We start from the raw sequence: 7,518 nt of genomic DNA on the forward strand, positions 1-7,518 counted from the left end.
ACGAAAGCAGGAACACCGAGGAAAAATAAAAATACTACGAAAATTCGCATGATTTTGAAAGTTATTAGCAAATTAAATATTCCAGAAATCAACTTTAAACAAGAAAAAAGTTGCGCTTCATGACGTAAAGTGTAACAGTTTAGTGATTGGGGCAAAGCGGTTGGCCGATTGGATGAGAGTTCGGTTGATAGCCCTCGGCCCGTCGGCCTCGCTGCATCTATCGTAGCTTCGGGGCCGGTTGCGGTTGTCATCATCGATGAATTTACGGCGCTTACCGGATTTTGAGTACCAAATGCTTAAAAGGAGTGCGGAGCTGGGCGTCGCGCCCTACGATGGCACTGCACGCAAGCGCTGCGACGCGTCTCTGCTTGAGTCCGCCTTGACAGCCGCAGAAGGCTCGTCTCTTCGGCCAGCCACCTCGGCGAGTAGGAGGTAAAAACTGGTGAGCGTTCCCGTTGTGCACTTATTCTTGCACTAGCCTATGGGCGCAGATCAGAAACTTGGTCCTAAGTCAGTTTGCAATCCAGGTGCGACTGCGGTCGCTGAATGGCCATACCTACAAATCGTGAGTACTTCTGCTGCCGTGAGCTGCCACAAGCCGTTCGGAAGCATCCGGCAGAGTTCATCACGGTGAACACCGACTTCTTCAAGCTGTGCCTTAACGTCGCCGTCCTCGCTGTGGCGTTCTGGGAGGTCCGCGAGAAGGGTCTCAAACATCCCCACGAGCTCCACGAGTGAGTGCAAGTGGTGCTGGCACAACACGCGCGCATACGAATTTCTGTGATTGTACTCAGTCAGGTAGATACAAAATAGCACAACCCACTTCGTAGCAAGTGCTCGCTTTGCTGACACTTTACGTGCACCTAAGGCTCGCCGTGTACAAAACAAAGCCTCACAACACGTTAATAAAAAGCTCTTAAAACGTGTTTTTAAAAACCAGCGAGTGCGGCGGTTCTTTCAAAAACTTGTCAGAAATAAAAGACCAGGTGATACCTTTCAACAGCTGACTTTTGAGGCCCGCTTTCTGCCTCTCAGCTGCATCTTACCATGTGATGGTTCTGCCTTTAGTTCTACAAGAAACATGTTGTTATGCTTCCTCTTTAGGAAGTATCACTTTGTGGCGTGCCGGCAGTCACCCGCTGGATGTGGGGTCGACTGGGAGCTAGCAGCAGACGAGTGCTGCCTGCGTGTGCTGTGGAGAAAATAAGAAAACCTTCTCCTCACAACGGTACACTGGATTCAGGTATCATCATCTGGACTGCGAACCAGTAAATTGCTCAGGTTTGTCCACTGCTCGTTTCATCGGTGTATGCCTTGTATCTTAAATCCAGAACTGACACCAGGAGCTATATTTAATCGTAGCTGTGGAAATCGACGCAAGTTTTATATTACCTGTTTCAATCTCGGTCACAACAGTTACAATGTATTGAATGCCAAGCGTGCATTTCTATCGTTTTTGCTACCAAGCAGACATAGGCATCAAGCATATTTGAAGTTGCAACAATAAACATTGCTTATGTAGCATCTGAAATCAGTCCTTCAAAACTATAGGCATCAGGGCCTCTGCCATTCTGCATGCTAATAAGTCATGTAATATTTTTCCAGCCAGGAAACCGTCCAGCACAACCCGGTCCTATGCTGCATGGAGCACCGAGTATAGCACCATGTGGTACAGTAAGAGAGAGACCAGGATGCAGCGACTCAGTGGCTTGTACAGTGGAATGGAAACATTGCAGTATATTAACCACCAAGTTGCTACAGCCTGTGTTATCTCTAGCCGTGCTACTTGTCACTACCCTTGAGGCAGCTTTGGCACAACCCCCTTTAAACGCCCTTCCTCAAGGCCACTCAAATTTACTATATCGGAGCTGGCAACCAACCAAAGCCTCCCTCCCGTGTCTCATAAGCTTTATAAATTGACCAACTGAGCTCAACAGCCAGTTAGTTAGCTGCACGTCTGTGTCAGCGTCGAGCCACCCAAAATGGTTGCAAGAAGTAAATCTTGGCTTCTTTTTTATGCCCCGTGAAGAACACAGCCACGAACATGATATACATGCCACTCATTGGAAACCTCTTTGGTTTATCCAAACATTTATTCACTCCTCATTTCTGGTTTCACCACCAATGTTGTCGGCATGAAGACATTCGTCGCAACCTTTAAGCTTGACTGCTCCGCCGCCAGAAAACTTGCCGTGAGACCTGCATGCCTGGTACTTTTTGGGTGATTGCATTGGACCTATCCAAATGAAATTCCTGTTTGTTAGGTGGCGAGCCGCGAGCACTTATACCATGATAACAGTGAGTATCTACTCCGGAGTATGAATGATTCCGCAATAGTTCAGGGACTCCGGAATAGAGTGGAATGTCGCCAGCACTGAGAAAATTGGGAAGGGAATTAGGTGCATCGACAACTTGTGGACCGAGATGGGGAACAATAAGAAAACGGACGAGGACAACAGAATCTTAAACGCAGCCAAAATTTATTGATTTGAGCATACCAATAAATAGACTTCCAAACACACGAAGAATTAGAAAAGGAAAGAAGGAGCTCAAAGGTGTAAACAAGACGATCAACGAGTTCTACCCAGGCAGCATAAGCCACTCTTTCGCCTCCACACTTTTGGAAAGGGAACCGCCACCCGAACAACAACAACCCCAAGGTCCAACACACAAGGCGACCACCAAACCGCTAAAGCCTAAGCTCAATTTCCTACTTCCAAGCAACCGCTTCCCGCCCCCCCCCCCCTTCCCCAACCCAAGTTTACAAGCCCCCCCTCACACATGCAAAAACTCTTTCATCCGATCACTGATAACCAAAGATGGCTGGCTTACCCAATTCCCTCGCTCGCTAATGCACAAGGTCTCCTTAATTAGCGTTCTAAACAAATCTTTTTTCATTACACAGAACGGAAGTTTCATCTCAAAGAGTGAGGTAAAAATTACACGAACCAAGGTGATTTGCCAATTCAGAACTCTGCGCCTTTTTCTTTACACTCCTTTTGTGTTTCGTATACGGACGGTCATTTAAACAACGCCGTGTCTGCCCACTACAACACAACCCGCAGTCAAAAGGGATCTTATAGACCACCTCTGCGACACAGGTGACAAAGAGATCTCTATGTTTTTCCCGCAACATCTCTCATGTCTGAAGGTAAACGGGGTGAGCTTGTCCCAACGAAAGTCCGTTTTAAAAGCCACATTTACGTTGACTTTCGCCCCAAAAGCTTTTAATAATAATGTTTAATGTTTATTTCCACCATAAGATGTTGGCGACCAGGGAAAAAAGCTGTCAGGTACAGCTTGACGAGTCCCTGACCGCCTACAGAAAGGAGCAACAGAGCCGGGAGAAAGGGTAATCAAGAACAAAAAATGTACAAAGATTGTCAGTATCACACATTCTAAACACAAATTTTAGATTTCTTTTTTTACATTGAGGCATGACGGACAGCAGACAAATGCCACCGAAATAAGGAATGAGAAATGCCATCAAAATAAGGAATCACCGCAAAGGTTCCGCCTTGAACTTTTTCTCCAGCCCCCGATGCACGTACAAGCTGTCTGGGTGCACTTGAAACAATAAACTCTAAACTATAGCCCGCCGACAGTAGACGTTTGATTTCAGTGCCGAAAGCTTTCCCAACATAATGAAAACAAGATTTCTTCAGTGCATTGCCAATTAGTGATCTTACCACTTCCCCTTTCACGAGTTTAGAATTTTCACGAAAAAAATATATGTTTTAGGGGCATTGCTCAAAAGAATGAGAGCGCGAACCGCATGTACCCCAGATTTTTTGTTCTCGAGTTACGAAGCGTAGAAGCGGCAGTGGCAGAAACTAGTGTTTCTGCCTGCCGTCGCAGGTCGCGTGTTTGACACCCTCTGCTGGCGCTAATGTTTTTTCTACACCTTTCTAATTTTTTCACCTCGTTTAATAGGTACTATAAAAATACCTTCACGTATTCAAATATCTCTAATAGTTTGATCGTTTTCTAAACAAAATGTCAAACTCGTCACTCAGGTAGATTTTTGGTCAACTTTGACAGGTCATTACTTTGTCTGTACTTAAGGTACGTTTTATATCTTGGGCTCTATGGAAAGCCCTCAACATGCCTAGTATAGATATAGTAATATCATTATGATCTACTGTATAGCCGCTCCGCTGCCTTCACATAAACATGGTGAAAAATAACAGATGTTCACACATTTCACGTGATTGCGGCTCAAATAGAGGATATACAACCAAAATTTTACCTTTCTAGACTGTTTTTTTTTGTAGTCGACTAAAATGTCTAAAAGGATATAAAAAATGAAAATTTACAAAAATGGGGTTTTGAGAAAATCGACCTCAAACTTTCAACATTCGTTATTTCTTACAACGTTTACGTAAAAGTAGAAGAGCGACTAGTCACCAAATTATAATGATATATTATATCTTTAATGGGCTTGCTTTGGGCTTTCTGTAGAGCCAAAGAGAGAAAATTTACCTTAAGTACAGACAAAGTAAAGACCGGTGAAAGTTGACCAAAGAGCGACCGGAGTGACGAGTTTTACATATATTTAAGAAAACAATCAAATCCCTAAAAATATTTGAGCACGTCAAGGAATCTTGATAATAGCTATTAAATGAGGAGAAAAAGTTAAAAGGGTGTAGAAAAAACACTAGCGCCAGCAGAGGGTGTCAAACACGCCACCTGCGACGGCAGGCAAAAAGACTAGTTTCTGCCACTGCGGCTTCTACGCTTCGTAATTCGAGAACAAAAAATCTGGGGAACATGCGGTTTGCGCTCTCATTCATTTGAGAAATGCCCCCGAAACATATATTTTTTTTCGTGAAAATTAAAAATTAGACCCTTTTAGCCTGCCCGATTTGAGATGAAAACACCCATATATGTATATAAGAGAATTTTCATCGATATTCCCTGATAGCCGAATGAACTTTTGAGGTCTTATGCCACACTGCTTGTTTTACAGGAATCGCATATAAATTAAACTTGTATTGAATTGTGAGAAGCCTCCCAAAGCCAGCATTTTAACTTCCTAGAGCGAATTCCTGTTCCCTATGGGGTCATTGGCAAGAACTGAGGTGCAAAGAGCACTCCTTGATTTCTTGTCCCTTGCTGGTCTAGCATCATGGCTCTACAACATACTCTCCTTCTCACCCGGTTCCCTTTCTCATTTCCCTTTCCTACAAAATTAAACGCATGGCCCCTTCATCGGAAGACTAACTTATCGATGTGCACATTGTCCTCTCCTTTTGTTGTCATTTATTAAGCATCGCCACCACGCAGCCACAAAAACAGCATGACATAGCGTGTTTACTGAACCAAAAAAGGTGTGATAAAGCCCTGTCCCCACAGTGTCATGGAAATGCTAATTGGAACACTGAAAAGATTAAAATGTCTCATCAGGGCTTGTTTTCTACAAAGTTAAAAAAAACTCCACACGGTACATGCCACGAGATAGAGACTGCATGACGGACTGTATATATGAATAAGCTTGAGTGCCTCTCAACCAGGATAAAATCTCACAAGTCCTTACCTTTGTTTTCATACTCAACTTCAGTGCTGTAAATGTGGTCGGCAGACGTGACAATGGAGTATGCATAGTCTTCAGTAGTAGAGACCCAATTTCCTACAAAATGGGCAAAAATGTGTTCAGTGATATTCCTTTGATTTTCAAGCTCGTAGTTGATACTTAGCCTTACACCCGCCTGACTCACAAAGGCTCTGGGTACTCATGGAAATTTTCAAACGTTTTTGTAAACAGGTTACATGATCTCAATTTGCTGTGGCAGAATAAGGGCATGTGCAAATGGCATTGGAAGTTTTATGCAAGGGTTGCTCGAAAAGTTATGACCCACAATAAGCAAAGCTGAATTTTAGCGTATGTTTTCCTGAGAATATGAATATCAAAATAACTTTAGCCGAACGTACCAAAAGACGAAAGAAAAACCTAAAGGCCAACCGCTGAGTGTTACGTCATACCCAAAGGTGCCAGCTGCCTTGCGCTTGCAGCTTGTGAGGGAACCCTTGAAGAGCTTCGGACTGCTAGGATAAGGCTTGCGGAAAGCGCTGAAATGTTGAACTATCTGTATAACACGTCATGAGTCTCTAACAAAAAATGAGGGCGCAAACGAGATGGTGAAGGTTTAACATAATTTAAGACAAACCCCTTAGACTAGGAAAAAGTCGAAGGACAACACAATGCAACAGAAGGAACATGTAAAAGTTTTTCTTTACGTAGACGATTATTTGATGTTTGTGTCCCGCCCTGTAATTGCGGATGTTCAAGCGATCGCGGGTTTTCTAAAACTGTTCGCAAGCTGTGCTTTCGGCTTAAAATTCAGCCACGAGACATCGGTCTGCAGTGTGCTCGGCTGGAGTTTTTGGATCTTGGGTTATATTTCGGTGCGGAGCATGCGTGCTGGGCGTATGAGCCCCGTTCTAAAAAAGGAATGTTGCCGTTCAGCTTGGCGCACTCCAAGTTGGTGAAGAGGTATGATTATTGGAAACGTACAGCGAAAAAGGCGGGACGGAAGAAAGGAGACAAACAACCGTCAGCGGTTGTTTGTTTCCTTTCTTCCGTTCTCAGCGGTTGTTTGTCTCCTTACTTCCGTCCCGTCTTTTTCGCTGTACGATTTAAATAATCATGCCTTACCAACACGCCCAAGCTTCCATAATGAAGAGGAGCATTGCTAATCCTGCCCACACCGGATGAAAAACATTTTTCATTCTCAGCTCAGCAGACTTCAAGAGGCAGGGTACCCCGGCATGTTCTTCGAGAGGTTTCCGAGATTGTAGCAAAAAAGCCGAAAAAAGACAACAGCGCAGTGCGCGAAAGGGCTCCCAGGAAGTTAGGTAGGCCTGTTGTCTTGCCTTACCTTCACAATATCTCCCACAATCTGAAGAAAGCGGCCCATCGCTTTGACATACCAGTCGTTTTTTCTGCTCCGAACGAACAATCTTCGCTGTGTAAAATGATAAGCAGATTGGGAAAGGAATCGGTTGTGCCGCAAGAGTCCTGCAAAGAATGACATGTCACTAAGTTCCTCGAACGCGCCACTAGCGTCACGTACAAAATTCCCCTGTCATGTGGTAAGGTGTACGTTGGCCAGACGGGGAGGTGCATCAATGATAGGGTCAGAGGGCGTGCGTTGGTGATCAGGCAGCCCCCGTCTGGCCATTTAGCGGTCCACTGTGAACGTTGCGAATGCGGGCCCAACTCTGCAAAGTGCAGCCCCATCTTTGGTGAAACCTGTGTCATGGACCATTACAAAACTAAAACGGCCAGAGAAATTCACGACGACTTCCTCATTAGGTCTCACCGCGACAATTATTCTGTAAGCGCTTCGTCTTTGTCCATGTCTGATAAAGAATTCTACTATTTGAAGAGCCAATGATACTGGCATCTGGGGGGGGGGGGGGGGGGGAGTATGTGCTTTTAGACCATATCTTTGTGTTCTGCCAAGTGTGCCTGCTTTTATATTTTTAAAATTGTGTCATCGAAATAAACAATTCAGT

General features: G+C 44.5%; 1 pseudogene; it reads left to right on the plus strand.

The window, feature by feature from the left end:
• Nucleotides 1–292: 292 nt before the first annotated feature.
• On the plus strand, nt 293–1,802 carry LOC120838071 (annotated as a pseudogene).
• The last annotated feature ends 5,716 nt before the right edge of the window (nt 1,803–7,518 follow it).

The sequence above is a fragment of the Ixodes scapularis genome, unplaced genomic scaffold (genome assembly GCF_016920785.2).
Source record: "Ixodes scapularis isolate PalLabHiFi unplaced genomic scaffold, ASM1692078v2 PGA_scaffold0__279_contigs__length_252992795, whole genome shotgun sequence".
NCBI lineage: Eukaryota > Metazoa > Arthropoda > Arachnida > Ixodida > Ixodidae > Ixodes > Ixodes scapularis.